A 22298-nucleotide genomic window follows, 5' to 3' on the forward strand; every position below is an offset into this window, starting at 1 on the left:
AGGTGGTATATCTATATGTATATACACTGAGAGGTGGTATATCTACGTGTATATACACTGAGAGGTGGTATATATGTATATACACTGAGAGGTGGTATATTTATGTGTATATACACTGAGAGGTGGTATATCTACGTGTATATACACTGAGAGGTGGTATATATACGTGTATATACACTGAGAGGTGGTATGTCTACGTGTATATACACTGAGCGATGGTATATATACATATACTGAGAGGTGGTATATATGCGTGTATACACACTGAGACATGGTATATCTACGTGTATATACACTGAGCGATGGCATATATACATACTGAAAGGTGGTATATCTACATGTATATACACTGAGAGGTGGTATATTTACATGTATATACACTGTTTATATACACTGTGAGGTGTATATACACTGAGAAATATATGCACTGTGAGGTGTATATACAATGTGAGGATGTATATCCCTTAGTGTATATACACTAAGAGGTGGTATATTGTATATACACTGAGAGGTGGTATATTGTATATACACTGAGAGGTGGTATATTGTATATACACTGAGAGGTGGTATATTGTATATACACTGATTATCTACACTGTGAGGTGTATATACACTTTGAGGTTGTATATCCCTCAGTGTATATACTGAGAAGTATACTGTAACACCCACTTTAGCTATTAAGGCTTTCTTTAATGATATATACATATGACTTGCGACATTATTGGTAGTCTTCGTATGCTAGATAGGCTACAGTACTAAGTTAGGCTACGTGTGCTAGATAGCCTTCAGTACTAAGTTAGGCTACGTGTGCTAGATAGGCTACAGTACTAAGTTAGGCTACGTGTGCTAGATAGCCTTCAGTACTAAGTTAGGCTACGTGTGCTAGATAGCCTTCAGTACTAAGTTAGGCTACGTATGCTAGATAGGCTACAGTACTAACTTAGGCTACGTGTGCTAGATAGCCTTCAGTACTAAGTTAGGCTGCGTGTGCTAGATAGGCTACAGTACTAAGTTAGGCTACGTGTGTTAGATAGCCTTCAGTACTAAGTTAGGCTACGTGTGTTAGATAGCCTTCAGTACTAAGTTAGGCTACGTGTGCTAGATAGCCTTCAGTACTAAGTTAGGCTACGTATGCTAGATAGGCTACAGTACTAAGTTAGGCTACGTGTGCTAGATAGCCTTCAGTACTAAGTTAGGCTGCGTGTGTTAGATAGCCTTCAGTACTAAGTTAGGCTGCGTGTGTTAGATAGCCTTCAGTACTAAGTTAGGCTACGTGTGTTAGATAGGCTACAGTACTAAGTTAGGCTACGTGTGTTAGATAGGCTACAGTGCTAAGTTAGGCTACGTGTGCTAGATAGGCTACAGTACTAAGTTAGGCTACGTGTGTTAGATAGGCTACAGTGCTAAGTTAGGCTACGTGTGTTAGATAGCCTTCAGTACTAAGTTAGGCTGCGTGTGTTAGATAGCCTTCAGTACTAAGTTAGGCTACGTGTGTTAGATAGGCTACAGTACTAAGTTAGGCTGCGTGTGTTAGATAGCCTTCAGTACTAAGTTAGGCTACGTGTGTTAGATAGGCTACAGTACTAAGTTAGGCTACGTGTGCTAGATAGGCTACAGTACTAAGTTAGGCTACGTGTGTTAGGCTACAGTACTAAGTTAGGCTATGTGTTAGATAGGCTACAGTACTAAGTTAGGCTACGTGTGTTAGGCTACAGTGCTAAGTTAGGCTACGTGTGTTAGGCTACAGTACTAAGTTAGGCTACGTATGTTAGATAGCCTTCAGTACTAAGTTAGGCTACGTGTGTTAGGCTACAGTACTAAGTTAGGCTACGTGTGTTAGGCTACAGTACTAAGTTAGGCTACGTGTGTTAGATAGCCTTCAGTACTAAGTTAGGCTACGTGTGTTAGATAGCCTTCAGTACTAAGTTAGGCTAGATAGCGTACTAAGTGTACGTAGATAGGCTACAGTACTAAGTTAGGCTACGTGTGTAGATAGACAGTACTAAGCCTGTCAGTACTAAGTTAGGCTACGTGTGTTAGGCTACAGTACTAAGTTAGGCTACGTGTGTTAGATAGCCTTCAGTACTAAGTTAGGCTACGTGTGTTAGATAGCCTTCAGTACTAAGTTAGGCTACGTGTGTTAGATAGCCTTCAGTACCAAGTTAGGGTGTGGACTGAATTTACAGATGTGAAATGCTTACAGGGTGTGTTAATGTTAATATTATGTAATGTTAATATTGTGTTAATGTTAATATTATGTAATGTTAATATTGTGTTAATGTTAATATTGTTAATGTTAATATTGTTAATGTTAATATTGTTAATGTTAATATTGTTAATGTTAATATTGTTAATGTTAATATTGTTAATGTTAATATTGTTAATGTTAATATTGTTAATGTTAATATTGTTAATGTTAATATTGTTAATGTTAATATTGTTAATGTTAATATTGTTAATGTTAATATTGTTAATGTTAATATTGTTAATGTTAATATTATGTTAATGTTAATATTGTGTTAATGTTAATATTGTGTTAATGTTAATATGTTAATGTTAATATTATGTTAATGTTAATATTATATTAATATTAATATTGTGTTAATATTAATATTGTGTTAATGTTAATATTGTGTTAATGTTAATATGTTAATGTTAATATTGTGTTAATGTAATATGTTAATGTTAATATTGTGTTAATGTTAATACGTTAATGTTAGTATTGTGTTAATGTTAATATTATGTAATGTTAATATTGTGTTAATGTTAATATTGTGTTAATGTTAATATTATATTAATATTAATATTGTGTTAATATTAATATTGTGTTAATGTTAATATTGTGTTAATGTTAATATGTTAATGTTAATATTGTGTTAATGTTAATATTATGTTAATGTTAATATTGTGTTAATGTTAATATTATATTAATATTAATATTGTGTTAATATTAATATTGTGTTAATGTTAATATTGTGTTAATGTTAATATGTTAATGTTAATATTGTGTTAATGTTAATATGTTAATGTTAATATTGTGTTAATGTTAATACGTTAATGTTAGTATTGTGTTAATGTTAATATTATGTAATGTTAATATTGTGTTAATGTTAATATTATGTTAATGTTAATATTATGTAATGTTAATATTGTGTTAATGTTAATATTGTGTTAATGTTAATATTATATTAATATTAATATTGTGTTAATATTAATATTGTGTTAATGTTAATATTGTGTTAATGTTAATATGTTAATGTTAATATTGTGTTAATGTTAATATTATGTTAATGTTAATATTGTGTTAATGTTAATATTATATTAATATTAATATTGTGTTAATATTAATATTGTGTTAATGTTAATATTGTGTTAATGTTAATATGTTAATGTTAATATTGTGTTAATGTTAATATGTTAATGTTAATATTGTGTTAATGTTAATACGTTAATGTTAGTATTGTGTTAATGTTAATATTATGTAATGTTAATATTATGTTAATGTTAATATTGTGTTAATGTTAATATTATGTAATGTTAATATTGTGTTAATTTTAATATTGTGTTAATGTTAATATTTTGTTAATGTTAATATTATATTAATGTTAATATTGTGTTAATGTTAATATTTTGTTAATGTTAATATTATATTAATGTTAATATTGCGTTAATGTTAATATTGTGTTAATGTTAATATGTTAATGGTAATATTGTGTTAATATTAATATTGTGTTAATGTTAATATTGTGTTAATATTAATATTGTGTTAATGTTATTATTGTGTTAATGTTAATATTGTGTTAATGTTAATATTGTGTTAATGTTAATATTATATTAATGTTAATATTGCGTTAATGTTAATATTGTGTTAATGTTAATATTGTGTTAATGTTAATATTGTGTTAATGTTAATATTGTGTTAATGTTAATATTGCGTTAATGTTAATATTGTGTTAATGTTAATATGTTAATGTTAATATTGTGTTAATATTAACATTAGTGTTAACATTGTGTTAATATAATTTAAACTGTTGTTAGAATGGTTAAATTAAAACTTTTACAATAATATTATGAAATAATTAATGTATAATTTGGTGTAATATAACTCAGTAAAGTAATTGTTGGTAATAATACCTGGATAATTAATGGGTAACTGAGATAATGTTGGTAATAATACCTGGATAATTAATGGGTAACTATAATAATGTTGGTAATAATACCTGGATAATTAATGGGTAACTATAATAATGTTGGTAATAATACCTGGATAATTAATGGGTAACTATAATAATGTTGGTAATAATACCTGGATAATTAATGGGTAACTATAATAATGTTGGTAAAAATACCTGGATAATTAATGGGTAACTGAGATAATGTTGGTAATAATACCTGGATAATTAATGGGTAACTGAGATAATGTTGGTAATAATACCTGGATAATTAATGGGTAACTGAGATAATGTTGAAATAATACCTGGATAATTAATGGGTAACTATAATAATGTTGATAATAATACCTGGATAATTAATGGGTAACTATAATAATGTTGGTAATAATACCTGGATAATTAATGGGTAACTATAATAATGTTGGTAATAATACCTGGATAATTAATGGGTAACTATAATAATGTTGGTAATAATACCTGCATAATTAATGGGTAACTGAGATAATGTTGGTAATAATACCTGGATAATTAATGGGTAACTGAGATAATGTTGGTAATAATACCTGGATAATTAATGGGTAACTGAGATAATGTTGATAATAATACCTGGATAATTAATGGGTAACTATAATAATGTTGGTAATAATACCTGGATAATTAATGAGTAACTATAATAATGTTGGTAATAATACCTGGATAATTAATGGGTAACTATAATAATGTTGGTAATAATACCTGGATAATTAATGGGTAACTATAATAATGTTGGTAATAATACCTGGATAATTAATGGGTAACTATAATAATGTTGGTAATAATACCTGGATAATTAATGGGTAACTATAATAATGTTGGTAATAATACCTGGATAATTAAAGGGTAACTATAATAATGTTGGTAATAATACCTGGATAATTAATGGGTAACTATAATAATGTTGGTAATAATACCTGGATAATTAATGGGTAACTAAAATAATGTTGGTAATAATACCTGGATAATTAATGGGTAACTGAGATAATGTTGGTAATAAATACCTGGATAATTAATGAGTAACTGAGATAATGTTGGTAATAATACCTGGATAATTAATGGGTAACTGAGATAATGTTGGTAATAATACCTGGATAATTAATGGGTAACTATAATAATGTTGGTAATAATACCTGGATAATTAATGGGTAACTGAGATAATGTTGGTAATAATACCTGGATAATTAATGGGTAACTATAATAATGTTGGTAATAATACCTGGATAATTAATGGGTAACTATAATAATGTTGGTAATAATACCTGGATAATTAATGAATAACTAAAATAATGTTGGTAATAATACCTGGATAATTAATGAATAACTAAAATAATGTTGGTAATAATACCTGGATAATTAATGGGTAACTGAGATAATGTTGGTAATAATACCTGGATAATTAATGGGTAACTGAGATAATGTTGGTAATAATACCTGGATAATTAATGGGTAACTGAGATAATGTTGGTAATAATACCTGGATAATTAATGGGTAACTAAGATAATGTTGGTAATAATACCTGGATAATTAATGGGTAACTGAGATAATGATTATTATACCTGGATAATTAATGGGTAACTGAGATAATGTTGGTAATAATACCTGGATAATTAATGGGTAACTGAGATAATGTTGGTAATAATACCTGGATAATTAATGGGTAACTATAATAATGTTGGTAATAATACCTGGATAATTAATGGGTAACTATAATAATGTTGGTAATAATACCTGGATAATTAATGGGTAACTATAATAATGTTGGTAATAATACCTGGATAATTAATGGGTAACTAAAATAATGTTGGTAATACCTGGATAATTAATGGGTAACTAAAATAATGTTGGTAATAATACCTGGATAATTAATGGGTAACTGAGATAATGTTGGTAATAATACCTGGATGATTAATGGGTAACTGAGATAATGTTGGTAATAATACCTGGATAATTAATGGGTAACTGAGATAATGTTGGTAATAATACCTGGATAATTAATGGGTGACTGAGATAATGTTGGTAATAATACCTGGATAATTAATGGGTAACTGAGATAATGTTGGTAATAATACCTGGATAATTAATGGGTAACTGAGATAATGTTGGTAATAATACTTGGATAATTAATGTGTAACTGAGATAATGTTGGTAATAATACCTGGATAATTAATGGGTAACTGAGATAATGTTGGTAATAATACCTGGATAATTAATGGGTAACTGAGATAATGTTGGTAATAATACCTGGATAATTAATGGGTAACTGAGATAATGTTGGTAATAATACCTGGATAATTAATGGGTAACTAAAATAATGTTGGTAATAATACCTGGATAATTAATGGGTAACTAAAATAATGTTGGTAAAAATACCTGGATAATTAATGGGTAACTATAATAATGTTGGTAAAAATACCTGGATAATTAATGGGTAACTATAATAATGTTGGTAATAATGCCTGGATAATTAATGGGTAACTAAAATAATGTTGGTAATAATACCTGGATAATTAATGGGTAACTATAATAATGTTGGTAAAAATACCTGGATAATTAATGGGTAACTGAGATAATGTTGGTAATAATACCTGGATAATTAATGGGTAACTGAGATAATGTTGGTAATAATACCTGGATAATTAATGGGTAACTATAATAATGTTGGAAAAAATACTTGGATAATTAATGGGTAACTATAATAATGTTGGTAATAATACCTGGATAATTAATGGGTAACTATAATAATGTTGGTAAAAATACTTGGATAATTAATGGGTAACTATAATAATGTTGGTAATAATGCCTGGATAATTAATGGGTAACTAAAATAATGTTGGTAATAATACCTGGATAATTAATGGGTAACTAAAATAATGTTGGTAATAATACCTGGATAATTAATGGGTAACTAAAATAATGTTGGTAAAAATACCTGGATAATTAATGGGTAACTATAATAATGTTGGTAATAATACCTGGATAATTAATGGGTAACTATAATAATGTTGGTAAAAATACTTGGATAATTAATGGGTAACTATAATAATGTTGGTAATAATGCCTGGATAATTAATGGGTAACTAAAATAATGTTGGTAATAATACCTGGATAATTAATGGGTAACTAAAATAATGTTGGTAATAATACCTGGATAATTAATGGGTAACTAAAATAATGTTGGTAAAAATACCTGGATAATTAATGGGTAACTATAATAATGTTGGTAAAAATACCTGGATAATTAATGGGTAACTATAATAATGTTGGTAATAATGCCTGGATAATTAATGGGTAACTAAAATAATGTTGGTAATAATACCTGGATAATTAATGGGTAACTAAAATAATGTTGGTAATAATACCTGGATAATTAATGGGTAACTGAGATAATGTTGGTAATAATACCTGGATAATTAATGGGTAACTATAATAATGTTGGTAATAATACCTGGATAATTAATGGGTAACTATAATAATGTTGGTAAAAATACTTGGATAATTAATGGGTAACTATAATAATGTTGGTAATAATACCTGGATAATTAATGGGTAACTATAATAATGTTGGTAAAAATACCTGGATAATTAATGGGTAACTATAATAATGTTGGTAATAATACCTGGATAATTAATGGGTAACTGAGATAATGTTGGTAATAATACCTGGATAATTAATGGGTAACTGAGATAATGTTGGTAATAATACCTGGATAATTAATGGGTAACTGAGATAATGTTGGTAATAGTACCTGGATAATTAATGGGTAACTGAGATAATGTTGGTAATAATACCTGGATAATTAATGGGTAACTGAGATAATGTTGATAATAATACCTGGATAATTAATGGGTAACTGAGATAATGTTGGTAATAATACCTGGATAATTAATGGGTAACTGAGATAATGTTGGTAATAATACCTGGATAATTAATGGGTAACTGAGATAACGTTGGTAATAATACCTGGATAATTAATGGGTAACTAAAATAATGTTGGTAATAATACCTGGATAATTAATGGGTAACTAAAATAATGTTGATAATAATGCCTGGATAATTAATGGGTAACTAAAATAATGTTGGTAATAATACTTGGATAATTAATGGGTAACTAAAATAATGTTGGTTATAATTCCTGGATAATTAATGGGTAACTAAAATAATGTTGGTTATAATGCCTGGATAATTAATGGGTAACTAAAATAATGTTGGTTATAATGCCTGGATAATTAATGGGTAACTAAAATAATGTTAGCAATAATACTTGGATAATTAATGGGTAACTATAATAATGTTGGTAATAATACCTGGTAATTAATGGGTAACTAAAATAATGGTAATAATACCTGGATAATTAATGGGTAACTAAAATAATGTTGGTTATAATGCCTGGATATTTAATGGGTAACTAAAATAATGTTGGTTATAATGCCTGGATAATTAATGGGTAACTAAAATAATGTTGGTTATAATGCCTGGATAATTAATGGGCAAATAAAATAATGGTTATAATGCCTGGATAATTAATGGGTAACTATAATAATGGTAATACCTGATTAATTAATGGGTAACTAAAATAAAGTAATATTTTTAATAACTGGATAATTAATGGGTAATTAAAATAAAGTAATATTGGTAATTGGATAATTAATGGGTAACTGAAATAAAGTAATGGTTGGTAATACCTGGATAATTAATGGATAACTAAAATATTGTTTGTGGTTCGTGTAATGAGATGTGTGGTTGTTACGTTGTGTGGTTACGTTGTGTGGTTGTTACGTTGTGTGGTTACGTTGTATGGTTGTTACGTTGTGTGGTTGTTACGTTGTGTGGTTACGTTGTGTGGTTGTTACGTTGTGTGGTTGTTACGTTGTGTGGTTGTTACGTTGTGTGGTTACGTTGTGTGGTTGTTACGTTGTGTGGTTGTTACGTTGTGTGGTTGTTACGTTGTGTGGTTGTTACGTTGTGTGGTTATTACGTTGTGTGGTTGTTACGTTGTGTGGTTGTTACATTGTCAAGTGGGTTTTCGATAACGTGGATGGGGTAAGAACACTCACGTAGGCTGGTAGTATGTATAATATAACGGAAAGTATGGGAAGCGCCAACATCCGACCTGCCTCTCTCTGCTCCCTATCTTCAACTGACCCATAGTGCCTACGGGTGAGGGTGTTTTGAAATCCTGCTATGGTCAGCAGCAATATGAATAATCAGTCAATGATTCACGCAGACGGTTGGTAGTGAGTCATCTACTGGTACACTGGTTACTGGTAACTGGTTACTAGGAACTAGTACTACTACTGAGAGCTCGGCGACGCTAACGTATGTCATCCCGACATACAACTAATACAAACTAGAGACGGCAGGTGTACGGCTTGGGCTGATTCTATACAATGTCAAAGTACACAACAATTGAACATTATAACATACATAAGTAGAATATTGGAATGGAAGCTTACGTAACTGAAACTGTAATAAAACTGTAACGCAATACAAGGTATAATATAGCACAACTCATCGAATGAAACTCAACGTTGGGATTACACAGTAGAAGTGATAAAAAAAAATTTGATCGATCGATCTGTATTCATGTGATCTACGGATTCTGAGGAAGGAATATATACAAAGAAAGAAGTGTTTAACAGAAAGGCAGATTCGGTGCACTCAAATCTAGACTGTTAACTCTCAGAATTCGGAGAGAACGTGAACACACAAAAAAATTCTTGAATACTGATAAGTTGATACTGTAATTATTCATCTATACAGGTTATTTACATTTAACCCCAACTCTGCTAGGGTGAGATTGATATATGCAGAATGGGTGTCATCTCTGGGAGGATCAAACTCTGTTGCACTGGCTAACTCATGCTGTATTTGAGGCAAATCTTAATTGGAAGTAACAAATGATACTTGAGGATTTCTCAATACCTGTCATGTACGTAGGGAATAACGACATTCAGGTTGATCGTCTGACTGAGTATCAGAGGTAGAGAGTACAGGATCAGGAGGATTATCAGAGTCTGTCACATTAGTCTGGGTTGGAACATCATTATCATCACATACTAACTTCATATGATCTAAATGCGATTCTTTATACTGACCAGTACTAATTTCTCTAACTTTATACTTATTACCAGTGATATGTTCAACTACTCGATAAGGACCAACAAACTTTTGATCAAGCTTAGGCATTGCAGACGTTTTGTTAAAGTTAGCATAACTCTCGAACCTACTTTGATTTTGGATGGCTTTGCTCGAGTGTTTGCGACTCTTGTAAATTCTGCTGTTGATTTATGAAGTGTTTCACGGATTCTTCTAAAAACACTTTGAGCTAAGCTGGTACGAGTTGCTATGAAATCATCAGGGTTGTAATTTGGTTTCGGATTAGAATATAGCAACTCATAAGGCAAACGTTTATCTACACCATACAATGCATAATGTGGAGCGTCACCTATAGAAACATTGTAAGCAGAATTTATAGCACACTGCACATCAGGTATAACTTGTTACGTTGTGTGGTTGTTACGTTGTGTGGTTGTTGCGTTGTGTGGTTGTTACGTTGTGTGGTTGTTACTTTGTGTGGTTGGGTTATTATTGGTTTAAGGATAGGTTGTGGTGAGGTTGTTGGAGGTTGTGGTGGGATGGATGGTGGGGTTGTTGGAGGTGGTGATGGGATGGATGGTGGGGTTGTTGGAGGTTGTGGTGGGATGGATGGTGGGGTTGTTGGAGGTGATGGGATGGATGGTAGGGTTGTTGGAGATGGTGGTGGGATGGATGGTGGGGTTGTTGGTGGTGGGGTTGTTGGAAGTTGTGGTGGGATGGATGGTGGGGCTGTTGGAGGTTGTAGTGGGATGGATGGTGGGGTTGTTGGAGGTGGTGATGGGATGGATGGTGGGGTTGTTGGAGGTGGTGGTGGGATGGATGGTGGGGTTGTTGGAGGTGGTGATGGGATGGATGGTGGGGTTGTTGTAGGTGGCGATGGGATGGATGGTGAGGTTGTTGGAGGTGATGGTGGGATGGATGGTGGGGTTGTTGGAGGTGGCGATGGGATGGATGGTGAGATTGTTGGAGGTGATGGTGGGATGGATGGTGGGGTTGTTGGAGGTTGTGGTGGGATGGATGGTGGGGTTGTTGGAGGTGGTGATGGGATGGATGGTGGGGTTGTTGGAGGTTGTGGTGGGATGGATGGTGGGGTTGTTGGAGGTGGTGATGGGATGGATGGTGGGGTTGTTGGAGGTGGTGGTGGGATGGATGGTGGGGTTGTTGGAGGTGGTGGGATGGATGGTGGGGTTGTTGGAGGTTGTGGTGGGATGGATGGTGGGGTTGTTGGAGATGGTGATGAGATGGATGGTGGGGTTGTTGGAGGTGGTGGTGGGATGGATGGTGGGGTTGTTGGAGGTGGTGGGATGGATGGTGGGGTTGTTGGAGATGGTGATGGGATGGATGGTGGGGTTGTTGGAGGTGGTGGTGGGATGGATGGTGGGGTTGTTGGAGGTTGTGGTGGGATGGATTGTGGGGTTGTTGGAGGTGGTGATGGGACTGATGGAGGGGTTGTTGGAGGTGGTGGTGGGATGGATGGTGGGGTTGTTGGAGGCTGTGGTGGGATGGATGGTGGGGTTGTTGGAGGCTGTGGTGGGATGGATGGTGGGGTTGTTGGAGGTGGTGGTGGGATGGATGGTGGGGTTGTTGGAGGCTGTGGTGGGATGGATGGTGGGGTTATTGTTGGTGGTGGGATGGATGGTGGGGTTGTTGGAGGTGGTGGTGGGATGGATGGTGGGGTTGTTGGAGGTGGTGGTTGGATGGATGGTGGGGTTGTTGGAGGTTGGGGTGAGGGAGGGAGCGACGAGTTAGGTTAGGTTGGGTTAGGTTAGGTTAGGTTAGTTAGGTTAGGTTAGGTTAGTTAGGTTAGGTTAGGTTAGGTTAGGATAGGTTAGGTTAGGTTTGGTTAGTTAGGTTAGGTTAGGTTAGGTTAGGTTAGGATAGGTTAGGTTAGGTTAGGTTAGGTTTGGTTAGTTAGGTTAGGTTAGGTTAGGTTAGGATAGGTTAGGTTAGGTTAGGTTAGGTTAGGTTAGGTTAGGATAGGTTAGGTTAGGTTAGGTTAGGTTTGGTTAATTAGGTTAGGTTAGGTTAGGTTAGGATAGGATAGGTTAGGTTAGGTTAGGATAGGTTAGGTTAGGTTAGGTTTGGTTAATTAGGTTAGGTTAGGTTAGGTTAGGATAGGATAGGTTAGGTTAGGTTAGGATAGGTTAGGTTAGGTTAGGTTAGGTTTGGTTAATTAGGTTAGGTTAGGTTAGGTTAGGATAGGATAGGTTAGGTTAGGTTAGGATAGGTTAGGTTAGGTTAGGTTAGGTTTGGTTAATTAGGTTAGGTTAGGTTAGGTTAGGATAGGATAGGTTAGGTTAGGTTAGGATAGGTTAGGTTAGGTTAGGTTTGGTTAATTAGGTTAGGTTAGGTTAGGTTAGGATAGGATAGGTTAGGTTAGGTTAGGATAGGTTAGGTTAGGTTAGGTTAGGTTTGGTTAATTAGGTTAGGTTAGGTTAGGTTAGGATAGGATAGGATAGGTTAGGTTAGGTTAAGTTCGTCAGGAAACAGGACAAGTGTTTCCTAACGCGGGTCTTAGTGATGACCCAACAGCTGGAGCTTTTGGTCATGTGACTGAGATCTTCCACTCATGGTTATGATAATAATCATTAATAAGTATTACATATATGGCTGGGAAGAGATAGTGAAAGTAAGAGAGTGAGGTATCTCTACTCCCTATACCAGCATTACTCCTTTATATAAATCAAGGACACTGTTACCGGCTCCTGCCGTTACTTGCACATCAACAGAGCCGTTAACTCAACTGTTAATGGCATTTCCCACGCAGATAGCGGCCAGGATTTTGTGCTGTTAATATTTTATAAGTGCGACTGTTTGAATATATTAATGAAGGTGTTTTGTTAGTCAGGAAAGATGTGAGTGCTTCCTTACGAGGCTCGGGAGTTCCAGGGTTAGTAAGTTTATTTTGGTACACTTAAATACACTTACACGAATTATTATATATTGTAATATATGTGTGTAAATTATATACCAGGATAACCTAGAAATGTTAGGCTGACTTATTTCCACTGGTGTCCGTGTTATTCCCACTGGTGTCCGTGTTATTCCCATTGGTGTCCTTGTTATTCCCATTGGTTGTCCGTGTTATTCTCACTGGTGTCCTTGTTATTCTCACTGGTGTCCGTGTTATTCTCACTGGTGTCCGTGTTATTCCCACTGGTGTCCGTGTTATTCCCACTGGTGTCCGTGTTATTCTCACTGGTGTCCTTGTTATTCTCACTGGTGTCCTTGTTATTCTCACTGGTGTCCTTGTTATTCTCACTGGTGTCCTTGTTATTCTCACTGGTGTCCGTGTTATTCTCACTGGTGTCCTTGTTATTCCCACTGGCGTCCTTGTTATTTCCACTGGTGTCCGTGTTATTCCCACTGGCGTCCTTGTTATTCTCACTGGTGTCCTTGTTATTCCCACTGGTGTCCGTGTTATTCTCACTGGTGTCCTTGTTATTCTCACTGGTGTCCTTGTTATTTCCACTGGTGTCCGTGTTATTCCCACTGGCGTCCTTGTTATTCTCACTGGTGTCCTTGTTATTCCCACTGGTGTCCTTGTTATTCTCACTGGTGTCCTTGTTATTCTCACTGGTGTCCGTGTTATTCCCACTGGTGTCCTTGTTATTCCCATTGGTTGTCCGTGTTATTCTCACTGGTGTCCTTGTTATTCTCACTGGTGTCCGTGTTATTCTCACTGGTGTCCGTGTTATTCCCACTGGTGTCCGTGTTATTCCCACTGGTGTCCGTGTTATTCCCACTGGTGTCCTTGTTATTCTCACTGGTGTCCTTGTTATTCCCACTGGTGTCCGTGTTATTCCCACTGGTGTCCTTGTTATTCTCACTGGTGTCCTTGTTATTCTCACTGGCGTCCTTGTTATTCCCACTGGTGTCCTTGTTATTCCCACTGGTGTCCTTGTTATTCTCACTGGTGTCCGTGTTATTCCCACTGGTGTCTGTGTTATTCCCACTGGTGTCCGTGTTATTCCCACTGGTGTCCTTGTTATTCCCACTGGTGTCCTTGTTATTCTCACTGGTGTCCTTGTTCTTCGCACTGGTGCCCTTGTTATTCACACTGGTGTCCGTGCTATTCCCACTGGTGTCCTTGTTATTCCCACTGGTGTCCGTGTTATTCCCACTGGTGTCCGTGTTATTCCCACTGGTGTCCTTGTTATTCCCACTAGTGTCCGTGTTATTCCTACTGGTGTCCTTGTTATTCCTACTGGTGTCCTTGTTATTCCCACTGGTGTCCTTGTTATTCCCACTGGTGTCCGTATTATTCCCACTGGTGTCCGTATTATTCCCACTGGGGTCCGTGTTATTCCCACTGGCGTCTGCGTTATTCCCACTGGTGTCCTTGTTATTCCCACTGGTGTCCTTGTTATTCCCACTGGTGTCCGTGTTATTCCCACTGGTGTCCGTGTTATTCCCACTGGTGTCCTTGTTATTCCCACTGGTGTCCGTGTTATTCCCACTGGTGTCCGTGTTATTCCCACTGGTGTCCGTGTTATTCCCACTGGTGTCCTTGTTATTCCCACTGGTGTCCGTGTTATTCCCACTTTTGTCCTTATTCCCACTGGTGTCCGTTTTATTCCCATTGGTGTCCTTGTCATTTCCACTGGGGTCCTTGTTATTTCCACTGGGGTCCTTGTCATTTCCACTGGGGTCCTTGTCATTTCCACTGGGGTCCTTGTCATTTCCACTGGGGACATTGTCATTTCCATTGGGATCCTTGTCATTTCCACTGGTGTCCGTGTCATTTCCACTAGGGACCTTGTCATTTCCACTGGGGACCTTGTCATTTCCACTGGGGTCCTTCTCATTTCCACTAGGGACCTTGTCATTTCCTCTGGGGACCTTGTCATTTCCACTGGGGTCCTTGTTATTTCCACTGGGGTCCTTGTCATTTCCACTGGGGTCCTTGTCATTTCCACTGGGGTCCTTGTCATTTCCACTGGGGTCCTTGTCATTTCCACTGGGGTCCTTGTCATTTCCACTGGGGTCCTTGTCATTTCCACTGGGGACCTTGTCATTTCCACTGGGGACCTTGTCATTTCCACTGGGGTCCTTGTCATTTCCACTAGGGACCTTGTCATTTCCTCTGGTGACCTTGTCAATTCCACTGGGGGTCCTTCTCATTTCCACTGGGTACCTTGTCGTTTCCACTGGGGTCCTTGTCATTTCCACTGGGGGCCTTGTCATTTCCACTGGGGACCTTGTCATTTCTCTGGGGTCCTTCTCATTTCCAGTGGGTACCTTGTCATTTCCACTAAGGACCTTGTCATTTCCACTGGGGACCTTGTCATTTCCACTGGGGTCCTTGCCATTTCCAGTGGGTACCTTGTCATTTCCACTAAGGACCTTGTCATTTCCACTGGGGACCTTGTCATTTCCACTGGGGTCCTTGCCATTTCCACTAGGGACCTTGTCCTTTCCACTGGGGTCCTTGTCATTTCCACTAGGGACCTTGTCATTTCCACTAGGGACCTTGTCATTTCCACCGGGGTCCTTGTCATTTCCACTGGGGTCCTTGTCATTTCCACTGGGGTGTGTCATTTTCACTGGGGTCCTTGTCATTTCCACTGGTGTCCGTGCTATTTCCACTAGGGACCTTGTCATTTCCACTGGGGTCCTTGTTGTTTCCACTGGGGTCCTTGTCATTTCCACTGGGGTGGTTGTCATTTCCACTGGGGTGGTTGTCATTTCCACTAGGGACCTTGTCATTTCCATTGGGATCCTTGTCATTTCCACTGGTGTCCGTGTCATTTCCACTAGGGACCTTGTCATTTCCACTGGGGTCCTTGTCATTTCCATTGGGATCCTTGTCATTTCCACTGGTGTCCGTGTCATTTCCACTAGGGACCTTGTCATTTCCACTGGGTACCTTGTCGTTTCCACTGGGGTCCTTGTCATTTCCACTGGGATCCTTGTCATTTCCACTGGGGTCCTTGTCATTTCCACTAGGGACCTTGTCATTTCCACTAGGGACCTTGTCATTTCCACTGGGGACCTTGTCATTTCCACTGGGGTCCTTGTCATTTCCACTGGGGTCCTTGTCATTTCCACTAGGGACCTTGTCATTTCCACTGGGGGCCTTGTCATTTCCACTGGGGACCTTGTCATTTCCACTGGGGTCCTTGTCATTTCCAGTGGGTACCTTGTCATTTCCACTAGGGACCTTGTCATTTCCACTAGGGACCTTGTCATTTCCACTAGGGACCTTGTCATTTCCACTGGGGACCTTGTCATTTCCACTGGGGTCCTTGCCATTTCCACTGGGGACCTTGTCATTTTCACTAGAGACCTTGTCATTTCCACTGGGGACCTTGTCATTTTCACTAGGGACCTTGTCATTTCCACTGGGGACCTTGTCATTTCCACTGGGGTCCTTGCCATTTCCACTGGGGACCTTGTCATTTTCACTAGGGACCTTGTCATTTCCACTGGGGTCCTTGTCATTTCCACTGGGGTCCTTGTCATTTCCACTAGGGACCTTGTCATTTCCACTGGGGTCCTTGCCATTTCCACTGGGGACCTTGTCATTTTCACTAGGGACCTTGTCATTTCCACTGGGGTCCTTGTCATTTCCACTGGGGTCCTTGTCATTTCCACTACGGACCTTGTCATTTTCACTAGGGACCTTGTCATTTCCACTGGGGTCCTTGTCATTTCCACTGGGGTCCTTGCCATTTCCACTGGGGACCTTGTCATTTTCACTAGGGACCTTGTCATTTCCACTGGGGTCCTTGTCATTTCCACTGGGGTCCTTGTCATTTCCACTGGGGTCCTTGTCATTTCCACTGGGGTCCTTGTCATTTCCACTGGGGTCCTTGTCATTTCCACTGGGGTCCTTGTCATTTCCACTGGGGTCCTTGTCATTTCCACTGGGGTCCTTGTCATTTCCACTGGGGTCCTTGTCATTTCCACTGGGGTCCTTGCCATTTCCACTGGGGTCCTTGTCATTTCCACTAGGGACCTTGTCATTTCCACTGGGGTCCTTGCCATTTCCACTGGGGACCTTGTCATTTTCACTAGGGACCTTGTCATTTCCACTGGGGTCCTTGTCATTTCCACTAGGGACCTTGTCATTTCCACCGGGGTCCTTGTCATTTCCACTGGGGTCCTTGTCATTTTCACTGGGGTTCTTGTCATTTTCACTGGGGTCTTTGTCATTTCCACTGGGGTCCTTGTCATTTCCACTAGGGACCTTGTCATTTCCACTAGGGACCTTGTCATTTCCACTAGGGACCTTGTCATTTCCACTAGGGACCTTGTCATTTCCACTAGGGACCTTGTAATTTCCACTAGGGACCTTGTCATTTCCACTAGGGACCTTGTCATTTCCACTTGGGTCCTTGTCATTTCCACTAGGGACCTTGTCATTTCCACTGGGGTCCTTGTCATTTCCACTAGGGACCTTGTCATTTCCACTAGGGACCTTGTCATTTCCACTTGGGTCCTTGTCATTTCCACTAGGGACCTTGTCATTTCCACTGGGGTCCTTGTCATTTCCACTAGGAACTTCGTCATTTCCACTAGGGACCTTGTCATTTCCACTAGGAACCTTGTCATTTCCACTGGGGTCCTTGTCATTTCCACTAGGGACCTTGTCATTTCCACTAGGGACCTTGTCATTTCCACTGGGGTCCTTGTCATTTCCACTAGGGACCTTGTCATTTCCACTAGGGACCTTGTCATTTCCACTAGAGACCTCATTTTGCACTAGGGACCTTGTCATTTCCACTGGGGTCCTTGTCATTTTCACTAGGGACCGTGTCATTTCCAATGTGGTCCTTGTCATTTCCATAGGGACCGTGTCATTTTCACTGGGGTCCTTGCCATTTCCACTAGGGACCGTGTTATTTCCACTGGGGTCCTTGTCATTTCCACTAGGGACCGTGTCATTTCCAATGTGGTCTTTGTCATTTCCATAGGGGCCGTGTCATTTCCAATGTGGTCCTTGTAATTTCCATAGGGACCGTGTCATTTTTACTGGGGTCCTTGCCATTTCCAATGAGGTCCTTGTCATTTCCACTAGGGACCTTGTCATTTCCACTAGGGACCTTGTCATTTCCACTAGGGACCTTGTCATTTCCACTAGGGTCCTTGTCATTTCCACTGGGGTCGTTGTTATTTATTTTATTCGCAGTTGTTACGATAAGTGAGTCAAGTTATCTTAACATTGTTGAAGCCTCTAGGCTGGTCTTAAGTTCCTCACTCTTCTAATATCACCTTCATTTGTCCACTATAATTTACCTTCTTCACAATTACTCTCACATTTGTTGTGTCTGTTTCGTAAGGTGAAGTCCAGGATCTTGACTTAATTCATGGTATAACTTAACAAATATTTAAGGACTGACAGTTGTGGTGGAAAGGTAAACGGACATTGTGTGTGTGTGTGTGTGTGTGTGTGTGTGTGTGTGTGTACTCACCTAGTTGAGGTTGCAGGGGTCGAGTTCAAGCTCCTGGCCCCGCCTCTTCACTGGTCGCTACTAGGTCACTCTCCCTGAACCGTGAGCTTTATCATACCTCTGCATAAAGCTATGTATGGATCCTGCCTCCACTACATCGCTTCCCAATCTATTCCACTTCCTGACTACTCTGTGGCTGAAGAAATACTTCCTAACATCCCTGTGATTCATCTGTGTCTTCAGCTTCCAACTGTGTCCCCTTGTTGCTGTGTCCAATCTCTGGAACATCCTGTCTTTTTCCACCTTGTCAATTCCTCTCAGTATTTTGTATGTCGTTATCATGTCCCCCTATCTCTCCTGTCCTCCAGTGTCGCCAGATTGATTTCCCTTAACCTCTCCTCGTAGGACATACCTCTTAGCTCTGGGACTAGTCTTGTTGCAAACCTTTGCACTTTCTCTAGTTTCTTTACGTGCTTGGCTAGGTGTGGGTTCGTGTGTGTGTGAGGCTGATTGGGTTATGTATTTTTAAGATATAAGGAAAATGTTTGGAGAAAAACAAACCTATCACTTAAGATATCCCTCCCAGCGATAGACCTGATATATTTTAATTAATGCAGCCGGAAACAATATTAATAATAATCTGGAAGGTCCGCAGCTGTTGACCTTCCAGCTGGAATTATTCCCATTAATGAACCTGCCTAGACTCTCTGTTCCTGCAACATTGCAAGCTCCTGATAACGTGATGATTGCAACACAAAGGGCCTAGAGTTATCATTTAGCTCCCTCTGTGGAGAACAAGTGTAGAATGAACGGCAGTGCAAGTGCGTAAGTTTAACGTGCCATCTTACGTGCAGTCTGAACAAGTTTGCTTTGAACAATTTTGCAGACTACTGGAGTGGAAGCACGGTCAGTGACCTCCACTCCAGAACAAAGACAGCAAACAAAGCGCCCCTTCGTACCATTAATACCACAACATTTGTATTTAGAAATATGCAGGTTGTGAAACCATCAACAAACAAAATACTTTTCATCAGTGAACTAATCACAGAGTCAGACACAGTGTTTGTGGCTTTCACAGAGACCCACGAAATATGGATCCCAGAGTACAACTTATTCAGATGCGACAGAGTAAACAAACAACAAGGGGGGGATGGGGGGGGGGGTTGTCCTGTATGTCACAGAGTCGCTCATTTGCTCAGAATTACTAAACACCACAAGTGATGTAGTTGAAGTTTTGGCAGTAAAGATTGAATAACAAAACCTTGTCATTATGGTTGTACACAAGCCACCATGTACAACTTTTCAACATTTGAAGGAACAGTTTATGAAAATTGACTACTGTCTGGATAATCTTCCAACACCAGCCCTAACATCTTGCTGCTGGATGACTTCAACTTAAGACTTAAAGTGGAGGAATGTAGCAAATGATGTTATAGCAGAGATCACCCCAGGAGGCAGCTCAGGTGAAAATTCACACACATGAGTTATTAAATCTCTCCAGGAACAAACTAATCTTAAACCAACAAAAAGTGGAGCCAACAAGAGTGTAAAATACACTGGACCTTATCTTCACTAATAACGATAATTTGGTACGAAATGTAACAGTATCAACAAAATACACTTAGATAATAACATCATACTCAGGGCTTCTGACCAGTAAAATGAGATCACTTATGAAGGTACCTTCACAAAATACAACTTCAGTAACAGAAACTTACAGTGGGATCAAATTAACAATGTACTAAATGAAACAAACTGGGAAGACGTCCTAAACAACAGGGATCCGAACCTTTGCCTTGAAAGAATTAACTTTGTGGCACTTGAGGTATGCTCAAGGCACATTCCCCCTAAGAAAAAAAAGAGAAGATGTGCATTAGAAAGAGAGAGATTCTTCCTCTACAGGTGACGGCAAAGAATCACAATTGCTGAAAGGGGCCAGTATATTTGAAATACGGGAGACACGCCAGATAAATAGAAAATATCGAATATAAGCTTAAGGAATCATACAGGAGCCAGGAAACACAGGGAGAACTTAAAGCCATAAATGAAATATATATATATATATATATATATATATATATATATATATATATATATATATATATATATATATATATATATATATATATATTTCCTTGCGCCAAATCTAGTTCAAAAATCACATCGAATATCGGATCTTTGCTTCAACGAGATGGGACTTACACAGATGACAGCAAAGAAATGAGTGAGATACAGAAGTCTCAATACGACTCAACGTTTAGTGAGATGTTAACCAGATTCAGAGTCGACAATCTGAATTATATTTTATGACTGAGATTCAGAATTTGGTTAATTCAAGAATTTCTGATATAATCGTAACACCACAGGACTTTGAAAGGGTTCCAAGAAGCAAGATCGCCACCTAGATACCCAGCAGTTACACAACCCAGGGCAGCACGGGTTTAGAGCAGGTTGCACCTACCTCTCGCAACTACTGGACCACTATGACATGGTCTTGGATGCTCTCGAGGACAAAATGCAGATGTAGTGTACACAGATTTTGTGAAAGCCTTCGACAAGTGTGATCATGGTGTAATAGCGCACAAAATGCGTGCTAAAGGAATAACAGGAAAAGTTGGTAGATTGATCTATAACTTCCTAACAAATAGAACACAGAGTAATAGTAAACAGATAACAGAATATAGTGCCAGCTACAGTGAAAAGCTGTGTTCTACAAGGCACAGTACTCGCCCCCATCCTGTTCCTCATCCTCATTTCTGACATGGACAGAGATGTAAGTCACAGCACCGCGTCCTTCTTTGCTGATGATAACAGAATTTGCATGATAGTGTCGTCCATTTAGGACTGCAAGTCTCAAAGTGGACATTAACCAAGTCTTTAAATGGGCCGCAGAAAACAATATGAAGTTCAATGAAGACAAATTTAAATTACTCCGCTATGGAAAACTAAAGGAAATTAAAAATATATCAGAGTATAAAACAAATTCCAACTTCACAATAGGGAGTGATAATGTCAGAGTATCTCACTTTCGAAGATCACAACAATGTATCTAACACATCTGCTAGGAAAATAGGATGGATAATGAGAACCTTCAAAACTAGTGATGCCAAGCCCATGATGATTCTCTTCAAATTGCTTGTTCTCTCTAGGCTGGAATATTGATGTACACTAATGGCCCCTTTCAAGGCTGGCGAAAATTACAGACCTGGAGAATATACAGAGAACTTTCACTGCATGTACAAGTACAATAAACACCTAAATTACTGGGAACGGTTGAAGTCCCTTGACCTGTACTCCTTCGAACGCAGGCGAGAAAGATACATAATAATATACACTTGGAAAATCCTAGAGAGACTAGTCCCAGATTTGCACGTGAAAATCACTCCCTATGAAAACAAAAGACTTGGCAGGAGGTGCAACATTCCCCCAGTGCAAAGCAGGGGCGCCACGAGTACACTGAGAGACAACACAGTAAGTGTCAGGGGACCAAGATTGTTCAACTGCCTCCCAGCATACATAAGGGGGATTACCAATAGACCCCTGACTGTCTTCAAGCAGGCACTGGACAAGCACCTAAAGTCAGTACCTGACCAACC

The 22298-nt window shown here is 38.2% G+C and overlaps 1 protein-coding gene across 1 annotated transcript in view; it reads left to right on the forward strand.

Moving 5' to 3' along the window:
• LOC128699894 (uncharacterized) overlaps window positions 1–22298 on the forward strand; it is a 461924-nt gene that overhangs the window by 1390 nt on the left and 438236 nt on the right. The gene's annotated exons all lie outside the window — the stretch shown is intronic.

This window comes from Cherax quadricarinatus, chromosome 81 (assembly GCF_038502225.1).
Source record: "Cherax quadricarinatus isolate ZL_2023a chromosome 81, ASM3850222v1, whole genome shotgun sequence".
Taxonomy (NCBI): Eukaryota; Metazoa; Arthropoda; class Malacostraca; order Decapoda; family Parastacidae; genus Cherax; species Cherax quadricarinatus.